The sequence below is a fragment of the Phasianus colchicus genome, chromosome 1 (genome assembly GCF_987193195.1).
Source record: "Phasianus colchicus chromosome 1, bPhaCol1.hap1.1, whole genome shotgun sequence".
NCBI classification, from domain to species: Eukaryota; Metazoa; Chordata; class Aves; order Galliformes; family Phasianidae; genus Phasianus; species Phasianus colchicus.
In genome coordinates, this window is record NC_143436.1 from 183977122 (window position 1) to 184000736 (window position 23615).

General features: G+C 42.2%; 2 long non-coding RNA genes across 2 annotated transcripts in view; both read left to right on the forward strand.

Annotated features, from left to right (window-relative positions):
* The window catches only part of LOC149920287 (uncharacterized), a 36235-nt gene that overhangs the window by 7522 nt on the left and 5098 nt on the right, over positions 1 to 23615 (forward strand). The window contains exon 2 of the long non-coding RNA XR_016463418.1: positions 11626 to 11727. This is a non-coding gene — a long non-coding RNA (uncharacterized LOC149920287). The remainder of the gene's footprint in view (positions 1 to 11625; positions 11728 to 23615) is intronic.
* Positions 51 to 5059, forward strand: LOC149920288 (uncharacterized). Its single transcript, XR_016463419.1, has 3 exons — positions 51 to 129; positions 1274 to 1348; positions 3859 to 5059. It is a non-coding gene; the product is annotated as an uncharacterized LOC149920288 (long non-coding RNA).

Sequence of the window (23615 nt, forward strand, 5' to 3'; positions counted from 1 at the left end):
ATGGGATGGAACAAAAAGTGTGCCTTTCTGCTTAGTACTTAAGTGCAAACAGAAAAGGTGACACTTGCAACAAATAATTATAACCTTAATCTCATCATGTCTCCGCCTACTCCAGCGCTACCCCTTCTGGTAAATTCCTCTTGCCACTAATATTACTAGCCACAGATTAAACAGCTCAAGTGAAAGAACTGGTTTGGGCAGGGAATGACGTGTAGCAACAATGACCAAACGCATGCATTCTCAGCTTCAAGATGTGTAGACTAAAAAAAAAAAAAAAAAAGAGAGAGAGAGAGAGAAAAGTAAAAGGAGAAAGAATAGGAAAAGAAATAAAAAGGAAAAGGAAAAAGAAGAAGCAAAAGGGAAAGGGGAAAGGAAAGGAGAAGAAAGGAAAGGAGAGGAGAGAAAAAATGAAAAGGGAAGGGAAGGGGAAGGGGAAGGGGAAGGGGAAGGGGAAGGGGAAGGGGAAGGGGAAGGGGAAGGGGAAGGGGAAGGGGAAGGGGAAGGGGAAGGGGAAGGGGAAGGGGAAAGGAAGGGAAGGGAAGGGAAGGGAAGGGAAGGGAAGGGAAGGGAAGGGAAGGGAAGGGAAGGGAAGGGAAGGGAAGGGAAGGGAAGGGAAGGGAAGGGAAGGGAAGGGAAGGGAAGGGAAGGGAGGGGAAGGGGAAGGGGAAGGGGAAGGGGAAGGGGAAGGGGAAGGGGAAGGGGAAGGGGAAGGGGAAGGGGAAGGGGAAGGGGAAGGGGAAGGGGAAGGGAAGGGAAGGGAAGGGAAGGGAAGGGAAGGGAAGGGAAGGGAAGGGAAGGGAAGGGAAGGGAAAGAAGGAAGGAAAAAAAGGGAAAAAGTATCTACTGGTTTTGTCAGGATTTTCTCTGATTTCTCTGTCAAATCAACGAACATATGCTTATGTTCTAAAATACAAATGAATGCTTAAATCTCACTGAAATCAAGAGCGTTCAACTGTTTTCATGATTCAGGAGTAAGGAAATGAGTAAGAACTTGAGGACTGGCTCAGGAGGATCAAGGCAGGATGATCTATAGTATGAAATTAATGCCTTTAATGTTGTGCAATCTACCTGTTGCAGATCTATAATTGAACATTTCTAATTTTAAGCAGTTCACAGTAATAAAAGTTAGACTGGGACTTTCAGTTTGAACACTAACCTCATTTTCCTGTGCTGTCATTCACATATTACAAAACAGAAGATCAGGCATAGTACCCTTTAGTACTCATAGTACTCTTTTAATCATAAAAGTTTAACTTTTTTTTTTTTTTTAAAGTTGATGCTGTTAAGGATTTTATGGTCTCAGTGAAGATATTTTGAAGGAGGAAAATATGTTTGTCTGCAAAGTCCTGTAAGTGTATTCTATTAAGCAATACTAGTACCTCATTCTTTGCCAAATCTATTTTCAGTATCGTTTTTCATGTATTTACTTACACATGATTTTGAAGAGTTTTATGGCCCTTAAAAAAAAAGAAAGCAAACAAATGAGCTTTTCTATGGCAAACAGAAATCCAGTTGCAGAGAATCGGCCCTTTGCAAAGTGCATCAGTCTTGGAGGCAAGGATCAGCTGGAGGCAGATCAGCATCTGTTGCTAGGCGAGGTGGCAAAGAACCTGAGCAGCAGCTCCTGCTCTGCTGGCAGAAGTCTTCAGCATCATGAAGGGATAGTTAAGCTGCATTAATTAGCCAAACAGAGGAGGAAATGGATAATTATCATCATGCAATAGTGAAAGAAATTAGTTTTCTAGTATTGAAATCACAGAATCACAGCTCAGAGTAGGAGAAAGCACAGAATAGGAACCATTTTGTGCAGTGGTGACTTCCAGCATCAGCAAGAATATCAGTATTCAGTTCTAGGCACTTGGACTGATAAAAACTCCAGAATCACATGTTCACAAAAGAGACAGAATACCAACGAAACTGGCTAAAAATATCTGTAAGATAGCAAATAGCAAAGATTATGGCATGCCTGAATTCCCCCTGTTCTCTACCCTCATCCCAGCTGCTAGCCTTAGTAAGGCAAGGCTGCAAGGCAGGAGACCCTGTTCCTTCCAAAGACAGGCTCTGGATCCTCAGACAACGGGAGGCACAACACCTCTGCTTGTAGGTTACTGCCACAGGTTTTCTTCTAAAACCAAAGAGCTCAGGGTGGCCACTTTCATATGATGTGACTAGAGCTCCACCCAGAAAGAGGGAGATCTGCTTTTTAGCACTTTTCAGCATGAGAAGGTCCAATCTCACAGCTCTTAACTCTGAACTACCTCAGCTACTTGAATTGGTGTTATTTCTGGATCACAGTGTCATGGCCCTGAGGGGAGGCCCTGAGGAGATTTGGCAAATGCTTTGCCCCATCAGTGTGCCTGCTGGCACTCAGGGCCAGCTCTGCAGTGACCTTGGGTCAGATAGCTTCCAGAAGAGCTGAGTGAATCAAAGCTATGAGGTGTCTCAGTGGGAGCTTAATCCTCTCGGTTTGGGAACTCCATGTCAGCCCCAGCTCCTGCCCTTTCTCCTTGCTGGATCTGCATGGACGATATGCTTGTGAACATCACCCATCCTGAGACTGACCTCAGACTCAACCTATCTCATCAGTATGGACTTGTCTAGTGATCTGAACTCATGGCTGAATATGGTCACTGCCACTGAACCGGCCTTGCTGTGCTAGTTGGGGTGCTGTGTGACTGGGCAGTGCTGGGAGGCCTCCATCCTCAGCTCATCCCCCTTTACACAGCTGCCTGCTCCTGCTGCTGTCTGACACGCAGGGCAGGATGAAGAGATAGTTGTGTTCATACTAGGTTTGTCCGTGTTACCTGCTTAGTTTAATCAACACTGTATTTAAGTGACTGTTCTATGAATATTTCTTTGAGAGAACTAGTGATGTTTTGCTTTATACATGCAGTGCAGCCTGTTATGAGTCTTAATTCAAAAAGCAGTCCCAAAATAGAAAATTTACAGTTTGCATCATAAAAAGTGTTTAGAGATAAGTAGTAAAAGAAGACATACGAGCTAAATACAACAGCTGAGTTTAGGCATCAAAGCGACAGGCATTGCAATACCTAAAATTTTTTTGATCCTTGAAAAAGAAATGTGAGATGCCTGAAGATGCATAATAGGAATTAGAATGGCCCAGAAAACTCAAGATTGTGTGTGTGACACCATCCAGGCCTATCTAAGGAACAGAAGATTCCCAAAACTGAAGAGGAAACAGAGCGTTGATGCACTAAAGTCTCATCCCTCTTTTACAATTGATTTACTGCCTTGGCAATTTCCTTCCTTGCTGCTCACCCTTGAAGGCTGGTGTCTACACATCTTCTTTTTTTTCTAAATTAGATATGGGTTACAGTTTCGTTTCAACCCAGCAGAAGAGAAAAGGGTTACTGAGCTGCTATTCCCCTTTTCAAGCAGGACATAAATTGTTCATATACACAGGCAGGAACTGAAATGCCCAATTTCAAATTCATCCAGTGTTTTGAGAATTCACTGTTATATCCCCATTCTTCTAGATATACAAGACAAAAACAGTGCTTATATACATAGTCTTCAGATCAAGTTTACATATAAAAGATTACAATGGATCTGGATAGTTGTATTTCAGAAACTATTTCCCTATGTAGAAAACAATGTTTTACTGTAGTTGTTGGAAAACGCAAACATGAATTTGTCTGTAACTGCTTGGTTAGGGCTCTTAGCAGGGAGGGGACAACTCGGGGGTCTGTCCAAGTGCCAAACACAAGTGCTTTTATCCAGTGACTGCTTGGCTAATAAGAATTATTGAAGTTATCTTGGATTTAGACATGCAAATTCTTTAGCAATACTGCTTTGAACTTTTCTTATTGATCCTGACTAGATTTTTGTTATTTGTAGGAATAACTGAAGTTTTGGATGCTGGAGGCTTTACTCAGTTGCTTGATTCCTCAAGGCACTGAAACATCTTCATTGGGCTGTCAAATATGATACAAGACTGATAGGAGACTTGAGCTCTCCCGATCTCATGGCTGGAGGTAGGGAGGGCATTTCAAATCACACTAGACTAGAGATGAGAGCTGAGACTTGGAGATGTCAGCATTAGAGATGTAACTTGAAGTGTCTGTAAATATTTTGAGGTTGGCAAAGCTTCCATTATCATCTAGGGAGGTAAAAATCTCAATTTAATTACACAGAGATATTTCAGATGCTCAGGGAATCTTTCAGATTGCCCCAGATATTTCTTTTCTAGTTTCCTGGAAGGGCAGCTGTGGGCTGAGTCTTAATCTATCTGCCAGTTCCGTAAAAGGAAATTGCTTTGCCTCAGAAGGAACTAGATGTCCATGTGTAGGCGCCTGAACTGAGTTTCAAATCAGTACTGTCTTTATGGTTTACAAGCTTATTTAGTTGACAAGCTTATTTAGTTTATCAAATGGTGAGCTAAAAAGCATCCTGAACTCAATACTTGAGATCTATCGAACAGATGATACCATGGATGCCTAATGTGCATGTTTCATACATGCATTCACTAAACACCATAAAGTTAAGGTTCAAAGATGAATTTCAGCTGGCTGAGTGGCTGAAAAAAAACAGTACCTCCTACTGCAAATGTACTTAATTTTCCTCTCAGCTCTTTAGCCATATTCTACACTTATACCCTGGGTGAAGGGTGGGAAACTATTCCATTCTCTAACCAGTGTTCTGTACATCTCACTTAGCTTAGCCCCACCCTGCCATACCTACAAGCAGTAGTGGCTGTCTGCATGGTCCCAGATCCTGTCACCTGCACTCGCTCCCTCCCACAGCTGGGAAGGAGTAGCTAGCCTTCGGCTACTTGTTCCCTTCTCCCCTCACTCACCCTCAGGAACCTTTGCATTCTGTGTCACTCTCTGCATTGTAGCCAATGTGTATTACAGGTCTTCACTACACATACCAAATTCAGACAGTTGTTGGTTTCATTAATAACAGTGAGCAGAAATACAGCCACTATCTTTTTCACCACTTTTTTTCTTCTCTGAAAGGGACTATATTTGATAGTATTATTTTTATCAGATGTAAGAGGATTATTTTTGCATTTGTTATATTTGATTACTGAATTAAAAATGAGCTAAAAGAACATTAGTATTATGAACTCATTTGGTAGTTATTTTGTTAACGTTATTTACATTTATTTTGTTAACGTTATTTACAGTGAAACTCATTGGCTTTCTATTGAATGGGATTTTTTAGGGGTTCAGTTTTTGGATTATCAAATACAAAATTCAATTAGCACTGAAGGGATAACAGGCACCGCATTTGAGGAGCTTATGAAATGTTTCAATGGGGAAAAAGGAAAGCTTCATTTCAAAAGGAAAATGAGTGTGGTTTTCCAGTGGGATATGTTTAGAAAAAAATATTTTTTGTGTGACAGGATAAATCAATGTGTTGAAATTAGCAAGCAACAAGCAAGGGCTTGCCTACAACACTGCTTTTACACTGGGAGCAGAGGAGTACACAATGACAAATCTCAGTGTAGTTTGGCTTGGATGGTTTGAAATCAGCATGCTTAATTACCCACAGGAACCTGGATTTCTCTCCAGTTCAGTGTGAGCTCAGTGTCTCATGTATGCAAGCTACTTTGCTTTGTAAAATTTACCTAGTAAGGAATCAGAGGGGTCTCAGTTACAATAAAAGTCAAAGCTATGAAGGGTTAAGCATTTTATTTTTTTCTCAAGAGGGTGGAGTTATGGCAATGGGGAAAGCTATAAACACGTAAAATTTGGAATGTAGCACTGTAGCCTGACAAGACCTCTGTCTTTGACATTAAATTCAGTCTTTTTCAGGGCTGGCAGGCAAAGCAAGTTCTATTGCTCTTTTAAAAGCTGGGTAAGAGGTCATGTGACTGTTTTGCTTTCATAAAAATAGCTTTTATTGCAAAATCCAGTTTCCTTTGTCTACTGTTTACACTGTTCAAAGTTTAGAAAACATTATAAAATAAGGTACCTAAATGTCATCCTCCACTCAGTCTGACGAGCATCCTTCATTGCATAATCATGAATCTTAACCTAGAAGCTGGCACTCTAAAGCCTCAAACAGACTGGGAGGGTGGAGAAACTGCTCTGTTTTCAGTTCTGTTTACTAAAATGGTTAGGTCTTTGCTGAACTGCAGTATTTGTTCTTTGACCTTTATAAAATGCCTTATGCTTGGGGTTTTATTTTAAATTATTTAGTCTAAATTCCTATGCAGATTTTTTTTTTTCTTGCTATTGTTTCTGGTGGTGTGAGGAAATCTATTCTATTCTGTTCTTCATAGGAAGGAGAGAGAAAGACAGGCTTTGCTATAAATTGCATCTCAGGAGCTTTGGAGAACTGAAGTCAGTTTCCAGTGTGACCATCTAGCATTAGATCCACAAAGGACATAGAAGGTAGTGTTGTTGGCCAGTTGGCCAGTCAGCCTCGCCTCTGTCCCTGGAAAAGTGATGGAACAGCTTGTGCTGGATGCCATCTCCAGACAACTGGAAGAGAAGGAGGTTATCAGGAGTAGTCAGCATGGGTTCACCAGGGGGTGAACTGGCTGGGTGGATGGGGTGAGAGCAGTGGATGTAGTCTACCTTGATTTCAGCAAGGCATTTGATACAGTCCCCCATGACATCCTTATAACAAAGCTGAGGAAGTGTGGGATAGATGATGGACAGTGAGGTGGGTTGAGAACTTGCTGACTGGCAGAACACAGAGGGTTGTTGGTGGTGGTGCAGAGTCTGGTTGGAGACCTGTAACCAGCGGTGTTCAGGGGTTGGTGCTGGGTTTGGTCTTGTTCAACATCTTCATCAATGACCTTGATGAGGGGACAGTGGCCACCCTCAGCAAGTTTGCTTATGATACAAAGCTGAGAGGATTGGCTGACACACCTGAAGGCTGTGCTGTCATTCAGAGAGGCTGGAGACCTGGTCAGAAAGAAACCAGATGAAGTTTAACAAAAGCAAGTGTAGAGTCTTGCATCTAGGGAGGAATAATTTCATGCACTGGTACAGGCTGGGGGATGACCTGCTGGAGAGGAGCTTTGTGGAGAGGGACCTGGGTGTCCTGGTGGACGACAGGTTGGCCATGAGCCAGCAGTGTGCCCTTGTGGCCAAAAAGGCCAATGGCATTCTGGGGTGCATTAAAAAGAGCATGGCCAGCAGGTCGAGGGAGGTGATCCTCCCCCTCTACTCTGCCATGGTAAAGCCTCATCTGGAGTACTGTGTCCAGTTCTGGGCTCCCCAGTACAAAAAAGACAGGGATCTCTTGGAAAGAGTCCAGCGCAGGGTGAAGGGCCTGGAGCATCTCCTCTATGAAGAAAGGCTAAGTGAAGTGGGTCTGTTTAACCTTGAGAAAAGAAGACTGAGAGGGGACCTGATCCAGGTCTATACATATCTAAGGTGTGGGGGGCAGAGTGGTGAGGCCAGACTGTTTCAGCAGTGTGTGGAGACAGGACAAGGGGAAATGGCCAGAAACTGCAGCATAGGAAGTTCCGCACCAATGTGCGCAAGAACTTCTTTACGGTGAGGGTGATGGAGCACTGGAACAGGCTGCACAGGGAGGCTGTGGAGTCTCCTTCTCTGGAGATATTCAAGGCCCGCCTGGACACCCATTTGTGCGACCTGGAGTAGGGAACCTGCTTTGGCAGGGGAGTTGGACTCGATGATCTCTGGAGGTCCCTTCCAACCCCTACAGTTCTGTGATTCTGTGATTCTGTGATTCTGCAATTCTGTGATTCTGTTGGGCTGAGATGCCTATTAAGATCCAGATTCTTGGTTACATGTCTGATCTCTCACTGCAAAATAAAAACAGTTACAGAGAATTGCCCTCCAAAAATGTCTAAACTACTTAAAACAGCAACTGACAAAAGGAGAAATTTTACATGAGTTATGAGAGCTCAGATGTGCCCTTGCATTGAAGTCTCCCTGATTTCAGCTGAATATTCTGGCCACTAATTTTAGATTCATTCCTATACTCTTCAGCCCAACAAATATTACACTTTTATTCAAAGAGAGAAAATTGTAACAGCAACACTGATGGAGATGAGTGCTATACTGCTCTCTGATCTGGAATTTATAAAAGGGGTGGAATTATGTATTTCACCTATGGGTATGGGTAAAGTCCAGCTTTACCTGCACAGATGAAAGAGTAAGGGCAATGCAGACACTGGCTGTCTTGGTTTGTTTAAGATTCTGTCTGCGAAGAGAACTTACTAAATGACACAGAAAGCTCAGTGCACTGGATCTTGATCATATTTAAGTGTACAACAAGTATTTAACTATTCCACAAACTCAAGATTAAGGTTGATGTACGCTTGTCCATAGGAATAAAGAAAATACAACCCCCCACCTTTGGAGGGAGGAAAAATCTTTATTTTCTTGTGAAATTTTCCAAGTATTTTGCTGTTTTCCTCCACATTTATGACTTCCAGAGTAGCCAACAGAATATCAACTAAGACATTTTTTTCAAAGATAATGCCAGTACCTTATGTCATGAAAGAGGGAGAGGATGAGAAATATTGTGTGGAAATTAATCTGCACAAAGTGATATTAATAGTCTGCCATAGCTGGCAATAATGAGTTTCATCAGGCGCTATGACCGTCCTTGTTCACCTCTCCAAATCCAACCTCAGGACAGGCAAATATGTCTAGGAATCTATGGTTAATAAACACTTGGGAACAGACTGGCACCCATGTAAATGTCTGAAGCAAAAACTTCTTGTTATTCTACACAACTTAGGAGACAGGCTGTAGCAATCAGGACTAATTGAAGAGCAAGGGCAACCTTTCAAGGATATCTATTTTGGATGCATTAGGGTAGCACAGCCTGAAGTCAACAAATATAGGGTCAATTTAGGAAACACTGCTGTTGCCAAAACAGAACCATCACCTAGTTAGAAGAAAATCTTGACATTTCTACATTTCCCACAGAAGAAACATTCTACGGACTGCATTTTGCAGAAAAAAAATAGCCATTTTGGGGGCAGGCTGTTTTCAGTGGGATGCAGAGACAGGGCCAGGGGCAATGGACACAAACTGGAACACAGGAAGTTCCATCTGAACATGAGGAAAACTTATTTAATTTGAGAGTGGAAAAAGCTGCCCAGAGAGGTTGTGGTGTCTCCCATTCAAAACTCACCTGGATGCTTTCTTGAGAAACCTACTGTAGGTAACCTGCTTTAGCAGTGGGTTGGACTGGATGATCTCCTGAAGTCCCTTCCAATCCTTACACTTCTGTGATTTTACTTGAACTTCTGGGAATTATATGGTTATATCTGCTCTGTTGGATGAATTTGGGTCTTTGCTGCCAGGGTTGCACAAAGTTTCTAGTAATCAGGAAAACTCCATGGAGTCTCCCAGTAAAGAACTGAAAGTCTAAAGCTTGGGTTCTACAGCTCATGCTGGGTATCACCAAGTGTCCAGACTGATCCTTAGTGTCAGGGTGAAGTCCTCATTAGAGTTAGAAAGTTTAGGCTCTGGGAACCATAACATATAGTCTAGAAATCCAGATATATCTTCACAATAGATCTGTTTTGAATTTACAGGCCAGAAAAGCCCAAGCTCCCGATTGTCCTGCCAAGTAGTGTTTTCTTGGTTGCAGGAAACTAGGAGGGTTTTTTTTCAGAACTCTGCATGGGTTTCATTGAAGTTGATCTTGGTTTGTACAAATTGGAATTATCTAATAAAAGCTGGCTTACCAAACACCTCTTGTTATACAACAGAATAAAATAACATATCAGAGAATGTGATTGCTACATTACCTTTACAGACTCATCCTCCTGGAACAGATGGTGGTTTTTTTCCCAGATTTCTATTCCAAGCTGCAGCTTGATTTGCTATGCAGTGTTAAATAGTGGTCTCATGGTAGTAGCATGCCTCAGAAACCATGCTGAATGAAACTATTCCTCTGCCCAGAGGCAGGTCCAAGTCTGCAAGGAGTGTGACTCTCTGACTTACAGATGTGAAATGCGTGGCCTAAATCTTGTGCATGTCCTATGGAAAGAAAACAAATGAGAGAGCTCACCACTTTGTCTGCAGATGCCAATTAGATAAGAGGATACGTACACTGGTTTTGCTTTGTTAATTCATCTGGTGAGAATAAATTTATACCTGCAAAACAAATTAACAAAAGGGCTGCAGATGCACTGTGATTATAGCAGGATAGTATTTTACATTTCTTCCGGAATCTGTCCTTATATTGTCTTCCCCACTTGGTGCTTCCATCTCCTTTCATTCCTTAGATCTTTCAAATCATTCTGTGCAGTTAGTATGCCAGCATGAATCCCACCTTCCCTTTGACTCCATTTTGAAAGAATCGATATAAAAGAAATGAGCTTCCTCATAGCCTTTCAAATAAGTTACTATGGCTCAGTTACTTAGGCACTGCTGTCTTGATAAGGAAATGACAAACTCATTCTAAGGTACAGGCTAGGTAAGTCTCCCTTGTTTGTTATTCTGTACAGTATCATTTGAATAAAATTATTTGCAAATGCTTTCTTAAAGTTTTTCCAGTGATATATGACTTTTACTTGGAATAATAACAAGTACAATTGAGCCAGGCACTATGAAGATTGGTAGAAACCAATCAGTTCCCTCCCCTGCAAAAAAGACAGGATTGTCCTTCCTGTTCAGCTGACATGGTGAAGAATGGATAATCTGCTTTTATTAATATGTTCTGTATTTCAATTTCTGTATTGAAATTCTCATTGCTAAAGCTTAATCTAAGAAGTGGAGGTTGGTGGCCCTGCATGCGGCAGGAGGGTTGGAGCTTGATGACCTTTGAGGTCCCTTCCAACCCAGGCCATTCTATGATTCTATGATTCTATGAAGTGATTGATAAAAGTTTCAACTTACAAACTTATCAAAACCAGAAGTCCCACCAGAAGGATGTAAGCTCTCTTCCTTATGAAGTGCCCAGCTTGTCTTCCAGAGAGGGCAACGGGATCACTGCCATTTTTCTGAAGTTTCAGTTGTCCTCCTAATCATGTTGTAGTTTGGTTGAAGAATATTCAGACTACAGTGGTAAATGTTTGGGTATTAGGAACGTTTTGGGGAAAAAAAAAAAAAAGAATTAAGGAAACAGCATTTAGAGAAATTATTCATACAATAGACCAAGAGACCCTTGCCAAAAAACAGAGTGGTGCCAGACGTGCACATAATAAAAGCATTGGTAATCTGAAGGAGACGTGTTAAAGGTTTTCAACTCTGTAGCCAGGACACAGCAACTGGGAAATGATAAGGTGCTCCTAATAAACCCTTACCTTCCTTCAGTGTACCAAATCATCTTTTAAATGTAATCATAATGGTACAAAATCTTATGCTTTATAATTCTACCAGAAGATATCCATACATTTTAGACAATGTTATGTAATTTTCTAGAAAGCTTATAATGCAAACATGCAAAGAGATATAAAGATTTTTCTGAAAGATTTTCCTAACACAACTTATTATGTCTGACAAATCTGGAATTGAATGTAAGCTCTTTTTTTTTTTTTTCTTGAAAGGTAAATTTAAGATAATTCACAAGCACTGTTAACATGGTTTTGTTGTTTATTTGTTTCTTTTGATGTAGTCTTTTTTTCTCTTTTCTTTTTCTTTTTTCTTTTTTCTTTTTTCTTTTTTCTTTTTTCTTTTTTCTTTCCTTACTAGCCATTTATCTTCTCCATTTTAGGTCCCTGAAAATGTTTCAGATGCTATTGCCACTACAGTTATTGGAGTTCTGCCTTTCATTTATTTGTGAATATCTTCGTATGCAGATACATCTTATTGATGGGTAATTAAATTTTCAATCTCAATATATAATTTTTAGGAATGTACTTTTTAAAGTTAGATTTATAATATACATTCACTGCTAGTGAATGAATAGCGAAGCATTCAAGGAATAAACAATTAATCTTAGAAGCAGTTTTTACAGCTATATTTTATATTCTTGTATTTTATATCTATGTCCTCATATAAACTAGATCAGTAGTCCTGTGATCTGCAAAGCTGACATATCATCTGTAAAGTAAATTTTATGAAGTTGGAAGTACTGAAGATCACGTTAGTTATGGAAGATGGCCCTTTTATCGAAGTGTTCAAAAAAATATATCTTCAAATGCATTGACATCTAGTCCCTGCAGGAAACTGCAAACATAGTCAAAGTTAACTTATTCCCATTCATTATGCAGTAAGCATGGCTGGCAAGATCTACCTCTTTCTCTCTGGTCAGAAATAAATATAAAATCAAAATGAATGCTCTTTCTGGGATCTGAATGACTTTCTCATTCCAGACTTTTACTTTGCCAATATTAACATGTTGAATACCTGCTAGAGAAGCATTGCTTGTAAACCTGAACTCTCCCTTAACATTATCAGGACAGACAGTGTTCTCAGGCTCTTGTCCTGTCTTTGGACAAAAGCCCTTAGCTAGACAATACAACAGTCATTTGTGGGGAAGGCAGCATTAGGAGCCCTAAATCAGTGTTAAATGGAATCAGAATTGTTTGCTCTTTTTCATCTCATTGAACACACAGACCATTTGGCTGTGTTTATTCTGCTAAATTCAATCAAGCCTTGGAGCTGAATAGCACTGACTGGCTTGTGGCCATACTCTGCAGGGTCAACTCCCTCTAGAACTGACATCTCCTAATGAAAATGGGAGTGACCCAAAACAGAGTGAAGGAGGGCACTAACTATTAAGTAATATGACAATAAGTGGGAATGTCTGAGTTCATTACTTGGTCCTCATTCATTCAGTAGTATAAATATGTACTAAAGAAAAAAAAATATCTGGTTGCTGTGAAAACTTAAGCACAAGCAAGCAGACTCGTAGTGATGATGAACTTTTTAGGTGTGTGATTCCATACGAGTAAGCGTAGAAAGAGGGTTTCTCACTGGTATTTGCAGTAATATTCATATCTATGAAGCAAAACTGAGAACTGCTTCTCCAGATCATGGTCACGGCAATTATGGATCGTGATGAACTCCACTGCAGCACTTATTCCCAGGATCACAATGTACCTTGGTGGTTGGAAAAGGATGGAAAGATGGACAGATTGAAATACCACTCCAGTTTTAGCAAGTTTGATCTTGCTAAAGTAGTATATTCTCTTCCCCAGATATGTTCACAGTGTGGGACAATACTGAAAATACAGCTAATTGTCCAATACCCATGGCCAGATAATCTTTGTTGCAGTTAAAACCATATCCTAGGTACAGGGGCATATGGCCTGGCTGCCTGAAGGAAGACATAACTCACATTCACTCGCTGTCCCTACATAACTGGCAGCACAGTCCCTGGCCCAGGCTAGATCTCCCACACAGTGTACAAGCCCAGCTAAGGGCCTGACAGCCCTGGGACTTCTCCAACCAGCACTTTGAACAAAGCTCCCTGCTCAAGATGGGAAAGGGTATTTGGCTGTGTTGCTGCAAGCAGTAACATGCGCTTATTTTGGAGCTAGAGAATTCATAGAATCATAGAATCATATGGCCTGAATGAATGGCCTGGGTTGAAAAGGACCACAATGATCATTGAGTTTCAACCTCCCTGCTATGTGCAGGGTTGCCAATCACCAGACCAGGCTGCCCAGAGCCTCATCCAGTCTGGCCTTGAATGCCTCCAGAGATGGAGCATCCACACACTGTTCCAGTGTGTCACCACCCTCTGAGTGAAAAACTTCATCCTAATATCTAAACTAAATCTCCCATCTTAGTTTAAAACCATTCTCCCTTGTCCTATCATGGGTCCTAGCAACCCCTGTAAACAGTCGTTCCCCCTAAATTGACTCTAGAATTGACTCTGGCCTGTTTTATTTACCAATAGAGCTATAAACAGACTTCGTTCAGAGACAGCTCAGTGTCTGTACACTAAGAGTACCAGTGGCATCAAACATTTTAGGAATTAAGATGCAGAGATTTCAGCCTCAGTTTGGGTTTGGAAGCACACTTTTTTAATTTACTTGTAGAAACTGGTTTCCAGTTACTTGAATAAAGGAGCATTCACTGCAAGTGAAGAAAGTCATACCTGTAGGGACATGAGCAGTTTGGTCAGGATATGCTCCAGGAGACACTGGTGATAATCAAGACATCCCCTTGTAGCTAACTTCAGCAGCTAACTTCAGCAATCTAGGCTTGAAATCTAATGGAAAAACAAACAAACAAACAAGCAAACAAACAAAACCCCAAAACCCCACAGTATGCCAAATGAAAAAAAGAAGTCAGTAGACCTATTCTGGGTCTGGCCTGCAATGGCATTCGTGCTATGTACCTTCAAACATATACAGTGCTTATATCTGAGCCAGTCTCTTTCAAGTCATTAGAAATGAACAAAGAGCTTTAGGTACCAATTCCTTGGACCTGTTTTAGATACAGACCTCAGGGGCAGATGAATTGTGCCTTAAATGTGCCCATTTCTCTCCAGTAGTTGCAAAGGAAGCAGGGCAATACTCACCCACACCATTTCTACACATCTGTAAGAGCCATATGAAACTTCTAATTCCTCAGTCTACTTTTTAACATTTTCTTCCAACTTTCTAAAATCAATATACAGCACACCATGGGGTAGCTCTCAGCTTGTGTCCAGCCCCACCATGTTGGCCTGGCAGTGGAGGACGGGGTACAGATCTCACAGGGATGAAGGTGACACACGGTGGCCCTGGGGGCAGCTTGGGGTCTCCTTGCTCAGCACGTGGCAAACAAGTGGCCAGGGACCTGGTGGGACTGTGCCTCTGCCACGGCTGCAGATCTACAGCATGCTAAACCTCCAGCTACTCAGCTGCCAAAGGAAACATGAGTGGCTGCAGTACTTACATTCTTTATAGGAAATGAACAAGCACAAAAGGGCCATCTGATACCCGGCTTGCTAATGTGCAAGTGCTGTCTTATTTAATGACAAAAGAGATCTGAGGAACAGGAAGAGATGTGAAAAATAGTGCTCCTGCTTTTTAAAGTATGTTAATAACTCCATCATCAACTCTTCAGTTTTTCTCTTCCACATAAAAACACTTTTCCGCTCATTAAGTTTAATATATCTTGCGTTTAATGTGTTTAATAGTTCCTGAAGGATTTTAAAATGCTGTATTAATTATGGGCCAGATGTTACAAGTCGTGCCAAGCCAAATTGATAGGAATGGTCAGGGTGCTGTGCCCCAAAGTTGTGTAGTCATAGACAGCTCTCAGGGGAAGGCTGGCAGCTGCAAAACTTGGAAAGAGAATTTTGATCCGTGCAGACAGGGAAAATCTTCAGAGATTTAAGAATTATTTTGTTTATAAAGTCCCTTCTATGAGAGTTCTGCAAAGGATTTTCACTTCAGTACTGAGGAACTGAACTGTGTGTATTTCCTTTGGATTCACCTTGATCTGCTGCAATCTGTTCTATACGTTTATTGCTCCTTTTAAGGAAAAGCACTGTTCAGATGCTGTGTTTGTACTTGGTTTATAATCATACCTGAGATTTCACATCTTTCAGAAAAATGTGGACACCCTATTTCCATTAAAATAAATGGGAACTTTTTACCCTATCCTTTCAGATGCCACTAAATACTTCTAAAACTACCTTTTAAAACCTTGAACTATTATAATACTGTCAAAAAAAATATTCCTTTCAGTATATTGAATACTTTATTCTACCTTGTCTACTTCCAAATGGAAAAACAAACAACAAGCACGTAATTTAATGATTTCTTGGCAATGTATATGTCTTGAATTTGGATTTCTATCAGTATCACAAAAGACAAATGAAACTGCTCTATAGAGGCTGGTGGCACTTTACTGCAGCATCTTCTGGCTTTTACATTCCAAAGAAAAGTAATCTCACCACAAAACTCTAGGGTCCTTTGTTTTGCTCCTCATTTTGTAGAGAACATCAGTACAAAAATAAGTCTGTAACAGTATTATTAGCTACATGTAACCATAGAATTGCTGGAATTGGAAGGGACCATGAAAGGTCATCTGGCTGAGTGCACAAATGATTTAATAGTATATACATGACAATATTTATTAAGTATCACAGAATCATAGAATATCTGAGTTGGAGGGAACCTCAAGGACCATCAAGTCCAACTCCTGGTTCCACATGACTACCTAAAAATTAAACCATATCAAAGCAAAAAACTCTGTGTTTTTTTTAACAATATCACAGGTACCAAAGTTAAGGCCAGATTCTTTACAGGTGCAAGGGAGTGATTTTGGATTGTGCTGGTTAAAGATATATATTTATAAAATAAGAGTGTAGCAAAATAACTTCTATAGTGCTTTCCCTCCCTGTGGAGTCTTAGATTCTCAGCATTTTGAAAGTTTGTGATGAATGCATTCTGAGCTATCAGCATTGAGTTGCTTGTGACATCTGATTCCCCAAATGGCATCTGATCTATTACACTTGATTTGTTCTAGAATGTAATCATACTTAACAAATGTCTACTTGGATTTAGTGACTCCCAGCAATCTCCTTCCTCCCTTCCAAAGTGACAGACTTTATCCTGCCTATAGTTTCTTTTAAATTCCTTGATATGAAGAACAGAGAATGGGCAAAGCCCTTTGCTGAGCAGCCTGTTTGTGTAAATGTCACGATCTGAAAAGGCCACTTGCAAACAGAGGCAAAAACATCTGACCATTTACTGTTGTTGGAATAACTGAGCACAGATGGAAACTCAGAAAATATACCTTGAGACCCTCTGTAGAAAGGTGGTACTGGTGTTCCTTCCCACTGTTCTGCTGTTGGGTTTTAAGTATGGAAGTATGGAGGCTTTCCTCTGAGCGGGATTTTTGTTGTTTCATGATTGGCAGAAGCAAAACAACTTCAAATTGGTCTCGATGTTTTTTTTGTATTGAGTGAAGAATGGGAATGAGTCACTCTTTAAATACTTTTGACATAACCTTCCATACATTATCCAGGCAAAATTTGTCCCAGTGGTGTTCTCATCATTTGTGCTGCTGTAATGCAAAACAATGCAATTACATTTCTACTGAATATCTCAAGAAGTATGTATGCTGTAACCATTCTCAAGAACTAGGTGAGAGAAGATGGAGACTGGATCTGCTCTAAAAGACAGTGTAAAGAAGCATAAAGCTAGGGCAAGTACAACCCTTCAAGCTAGAGTGCATGAAGGACAGTTGCATTGGACCCTGTGTGGTGAACAAAGTAATACGGTTAGGCCACAGCTGTGCTGGATGCAGTTCAGTAGATCTGGTTGTTTAAATTACAATTTGTGCCCAAAGTGCCAATTAAAAATGTCTTTCAGCAAACTCTGCACCTTGCTTCAGGGTCTCCTGGGAGCGATGCTGCCTGTCCTGAGCTCCTCCTGCAACTCCTCCTCCTCTTCTTCCACCCCTGCCTGTCTGAGCTTAGAGCCAGAAGTCTCTGCCCTGTAGCCATTCACCTTAGACATTGATGTAGCAATGGATTTAAAGACAATAACAGAGAGAGGAAAAAAAACCTAACAACAAAAGGCATAGGCCTAAACTAAAAACAAAAGCTTATTTTAACTGCAATCAGAAATCCTCAAGGTATTAACTGTGTAGCCACACTCTTGACATACAGTGCTGGGTGCAGGCTCACAGTTGGAAGGGGTCTGTGTGCATTGCTCTTTGCAGTGCCAAGTCTCTCCTTTCCTGTCGCTGGAGGCCAGAAGGATGAAGGAGCCCCTGGGTCCTTGTAAAGAAGGCAAGGTGGGTGGGTAATGTGAGCAACTCTTTTGCAAGTGTGCATTTTTTTTTTTTTTGTCCTGTTATCTCTTTTCTGAATATCCCATCTGATATCACTTGAGGATAGCTAGGCAGGCAGCACTGCTAAAATACATTTTATTTCCAGTGTTTCCCATGGCAAGGCTTGTGATTCAGAGCCCCAAGGCACCTCCATTCCAAGCCCCAAGCACTGAGTTACGTGTCCTGAGCTGCCATGTGTGGCTGAGTGAGACAGGCTGTGCATCTTCCCATGGGGACACAGGTCTCCAGAGATGGGAAGGATGGACAGAAGAGGGCTGTAAGTCCTTGTATGCCCAAGGGGATTTACCAGAGCTTGTGAGCAAGAGACCGAATGGGGCTTTGGCAGGACTAATCCATGCAGTTGGACCATGGCAAAGGAAGACTCTGGAGACAAGCTGTATAGAGTAGCATGTAACCTCAGCAAGGCTGGGGGAGTCTTCTATTCTGCTTCTGTGTCCTAGTTCACTGAGATAACATCTGTGGGGAGACAGCACAACTACTGTGACTGTTCGTGTATATGGAGTGAATAGACAAGAGGAATAATACTTATTAGTTCTCTGAAGGATATTAAGTTACAGGAAAATTCACGTGTCTAAGCGGATAAATAAGCTCAGTGCAATAGCCCAGTGCCTAATTCATGCCCAGAGTGTGATTCCTGCTCATGCGCAGAAATGCCTTGAATCAGTCCTAGGTGCAAGGCCCTTGTGAGCACACACCTACATGTCTCTGAAAAATACGGTACCCTTAAAGCACATCTAAGAGATGCAGGTAACCTGGAGAACAAGTCAGAGCAAGGCCAGGGCTGTGGAGGGGGTGCCTTTGGTGTCAGGGTTCAGTGGTTGGAGCTACTTCTCTGGCAGTGAGTTTGCCACAAAGCTTTCTGGTTGTGATCTGCTGTTACCAATAGGATTCTTTCTGTCATGTTCATGTTTTTCAAAATCAAAGTGCATGGATTCATTCACACAGCTCTTTGCTCATTTTGATGGAGTATGAATACAAAGTAAGATTTCAGAATCTCCCATGTGGAGTTCAGTTTCAAATTGGAGGGACTCTGCTCCTGGTTTGGGTCCTCAGAAACAGAAATATTCTGGAGCAAGGGCTGGGTGATGCTGCTGGAAGTACTGCAGTGGGAAGGTATGAAAGGCACTGGGAAAGGTTTCCAAGAAGGGAAACACAGAGGGCAGCTGAAAATGGCTTTGCTTGCAAAGGTTTAACAAAGGATTAATTGCTTCAAGCACTGCCTTGTGGGATTGTGGCACTGTGACAGAGCTTTCGTAGCTGGAGTAGAACAAACACTCTGGGTTGTCTCTTCCAGCTTTTTGTAATAACAGAGGCATAAAATGCTGGAAAAAAAAAACAAAAAAACTGCACTTGGATAGGAAAGTTGTAAAACAGAACATCCTTGATGGGAAATAAAATTTATGGGAAGCGTGGCTGTTGTGGGAGATGAAGAAAAGAGGGGAAAAGAGAAAGAACACTGGACATTTTCCTGTCACTTAACACCAAAGTGAAGAAAGGTAGGGATTAAGCTAAAGTTGCAATAGTTAAATCTTATCATTCACATATTGCCTAGAAAATTGTCATATCGCATAGAAAATGTCATCCGCTGCTGTCCTGATTATTCCATATTTGGGCTGTCTGGCATTCAGAGACAAGTCATTAGCAAGATAGAAATGCTGCTATTGCAGTACAGTCTGAACCCTTTTGGAAAAAGCTTGCAAAACAATGAATAGCACAGAAAAAGTGAGCAAGATGTTCCTATTTCCCTGGGCTCAGCAGAGAGCGAAGGAATACGATATGAAGCTGAGATAACTTGAACCCACTTCAAAGCCCATTTAAAAAATAAAATCGCAAATACTCTTCTGTACAAGAATCCTGAGGCCAGGATTTTATTGTGAGGATGCTGTGCTATTTTTTCTGATCTGTTGTTGGGGGTCAAGCAGAGGGGACCAAAAGGGAGATCCAGCCATGGTCCTTACAGTAGGACATGAGAGTGTCCTCTGTCGTTGATTCAGCATGTGCAGGCTCAGCTGTCGTACCCTTTTACAGTAGGAACTGCCTGTACCACAGATGTAGCTGCTGGCATTCCCCACATCAGCTCCCCCACCCCAGCGCAGCACAGCGTTCCTCTGCACACAGTGGGCTGCCCCGTTCCTTGTGCAGGAGGTGCCGCGAGCAGCACTTTGCTGTGATGTGGAGCCGGCTGCCATCTGAAGGTTTACCCGCTGTTTTTTCTGTGCTTATCGGCTCTCAGCTGTCCAACGCGTGTAAACCGGCCACAGAATCTGGGTTTGGGGGCTGCGTGTCCGCCACGAGTGTCAGCTGTCGGGGAGGACGTGGCTCACAGGAGCGCCCTTCAGCTCTCAGAGTGTCAGCACTGTGAAGGACAGGCCGACAGCAGCGCCCGGCTATTTATACCCGCGGCAGCACGGCGAGCCGTGCAGGTGGAGCTGGGAAGCCGCGTGCCTTGCTAACGATAGACTGCCTGCATTGCACAGCAGGATGAAAGAGCCGTGCTGTCAGCTGGGTGGCACCTACTCACTGCGACGGCTCCTGAGCTCCAGCCAGACCGTGCTTTCATCCCCAGGAGCCGTGTGAGCCCTCACTGTGCTGTACAGCCCTGCTGAGGAGCCGAGCGGCCACAGGCCCTGAGCTGCTGCCTGCCCCATGGCCAGACCGGGCTGAAGCACGACAAGGAGCAGGATCTCTGCTTTCTTTCCACTGGTGCTTAGGCCAAATTGCCTGGCAGCAATATTGGTGCGCTAATTATCGTGCTGGGCATCTTCTTCTGCATGCAGAATGTCAGCCTGGTGCAGGCCGCACGCTGGTGTCCTGCAGCACAGAGGCTCTGCGAACTGCGGGCAGGATGGCAGCTCTCAGGTGTTGCTGTCAGTTTATCTGTAATGAGTCTTCTGCACAGGGAGAAAATGCTTTCGGTGGCTATGTAAGCTTTGCAAATAATAAGCCATCTTAGAGTGACTCAACTGTGGAGCAATATAAATATGTGAAAAGGTATTTTAAGCTGTGTCTCTGCAAATCTTTAAATTGAATGAGCTTGAGTGCTACATTTGATCTAGTAATTACAAACCGTCTTATTAAGGCCAGAACGTAAGCACAGTAAGTGCAGGTTAGGATTTTATATTTGACTAGATATTTTCCTGAGAACTATCTGACCCAACTGTGTGACAGAAGCTTTCTTTTTTTTTTAAATAACTTTATGAATGCTTGCTGGCATGGCAAACCACAAGAACAAGATACAATAGCCTCTTGGTATAAATCTCTGTTAATGAGATCAGGACTAGAAACTTCATTGTTCAACCCGCATTCTGTCTGAACGCAATCTGCTTCTCAAATTATAAATCAGGGGCAAGACACTGTACCATTGTGTAACCCTACACCCTGGCTCTGGAATGTTTCCTAGTCACAAGGGGATTGTCATCGTTTCATTTATGAGAGAGCTATCAAACAGGCTTGGGCCATATTTGGTCTACAAAATCCCCTCACATGAAGACAGATCCTCCCCCGTCCAGCAGGGTATTTGTGCAGAACAGCACAGAAGCAAGCATTAATCACATGCCACATCCTGGAATCTAAAGAGAAGAGGAAAAAAAGCTATCATCTCTCTCACTGTCACAAGCAGCGCTAGCTACTGAGGATTAAGCATTTATTTATGCATGTCATATACATAGATACATCCATCCCTCTAGGAAACAACACCACATACTTATTATAAGATCGCTGAACTGGAAGGTTTAGTTGTGCCTGCAAAAGCATATTGTGTGTGAAGACAGTGCTATCCCACAGGCCCTGCTTCAGATAGGAGACCCTTCTTGGAGAGCTCAGTCCACCAGCGAGAGACCTAACCGCAGGCACCTTATGGTGCAGCAATTTTGAGAGGTGCAAAGGACATAACTGTGTGCACATTTTCATCCAGCTTTCTAACAACCCAAGGGAAAGAAGAAAGACTTAAAAATGGTTACTGGGTTAGAAGCTGCCTAGGAAATCCCAGTGTCACTCTTCATGTCCACTGAATGCAGGCTGTTAAACGCTTAACCTAAATCACAGAATCACAGAATGGCCAGGGTTGGAAGGGACCTCAAGGACCATGAATCTCCAACCCCCCTGCCACATGCAGGGCCACCAGCATCCCCATTTAATGCTAGACTAGGCTGCCCAGGGCCCCATCCAATCTGGCCTTGAACACCTCCAGGGACGGAGCATCCACAACCTCCCTGGGCAGCCTGTTCCAGCACCTCACCACTCTCTCTGTAAAGAACTTCCCCCTGACGTCCAACCTAAATCTCCCCTCCCTCAACTTAAAACCATTTCCCCTTGTCTTGCAGTTATCAACCCTTTCATAGAGTTGATTCCCCTCCTGTTTGTAGGCTCCCTTTAGGTACTGAAAGGCTGCAGTGAGGTCACCCCGCAGCCTTCTTTTCTCCAGGCTGAACAAGCCCAGCTCCCTCAGCCTGTCCTCATGCAGTCTTTCTCGTCAACCAAACCACCTTTTGTTTCTAATGGAACTAAAGCTACAAGAACACTCTCCAGGAAGGGAAAGGTTCAGCCAGAGCAACCTGGGTTCCCCCTGATTCTGCCTGCAATTTGGAGAAAGGTCAGTGTGTGTACCATCCTTCCCTCCAGACACCTGCTGCCTGAAACCACACGGTTCTGCCTCAGCTGCTGAGCACTGCTGGTACTGCCACAGCAGTACAATGCATCTAATTGCAGCCCTAGTCTCCAAAGGGAACTGTGGGCATGGGCTGGCCAGAAATACTGTGGTCAGTAGTGCAATGTGAATAACTATGGGAAAATAACTCCAGCAAACCAACCCTATGATCTCTGAAGGCCGTGTTCTCCAGTGCCCAACCCTCTGCCTACAGCAAGAACAGAAACTCAGATCTCTTGAGAAGGCAGCACAAATAATTGTTGCTTTTAAACTGAGAAGTCAGCAGGGGAAATAATTTCCATTGACAAAACATGACCAAAAGATTTAAATGGACCTGAAACTATACATTTCCATATAGCCTCCAGCTGATCTGCTTAAGCTAAGTTTAGTTTCAAAACCTTATCTTGAAGTGTGGAAATAGACTTGTACATAAGAAGAGAATTTTAAATTTTCTCATTTATTTTTTGTTTGACCAAAACTCTTTGCTGAATGTGAAGTAATATTTTCATATATTTCACTTTGCTTAATGGCACAGATATTCAATGGCCATCAACTAACAGACAATGGTCCATGCTATTGGCATATTTATCTAACAGTGCAAGGCATTAAAAAGATTCAGCATCTTCTAGCATCTCATTCCAACACCAGTAGGAAAGACTAAATATGAACAGACACTGAAAAATGGAGGAAAGGCAATTTTGCCCCCCTTCTTCTTCCCTTCCCTCCCCCTCCCCCCACTTCCTCTCATTCTTTCCACTCTTCTCCTCTTTTCTATTCTTTATCCTGCCACCCTGAAAGAGCATGGCTATTGAATGCAGATTAAATATTAAAGCAGAACAATTCCTTCCTTTTCAAAACAAACACAAAATTAATATATACAATTATAGAGAGATTATCTGTAGATTTCTGTCACCCACAGTTACTTCTGTCACCTGGATCATTGCCACCATTGTTGCTGGCTTGGGATTTTTATTTAATATTGAAAGAATCCCGGGACTACAATTTGAAATACAATTCCAAAAGCATTGTGGAGTCATCTCTAGTTAGATGGAGTCATGTTCATGCTGGGTGAATTCTCTTGTATAAAAGCAATGATGTTAGAGCAGGAATCATTATGAGCCAATCTATTATGAGTATTATGATGAGGATGATTACAGAATATGGAACCTCTTGCCTACTTGCTTGAGCAGATTGATGTGTTTCAGTGCGTTCGATGACAAGCGGGTCTCATTATTCCCACAAATTGATGGCCACGTTTTCAATACTGCTCCCTGCACCCAGCCTGCCCAGTTTTCTGATTTCTCTTCATGCAC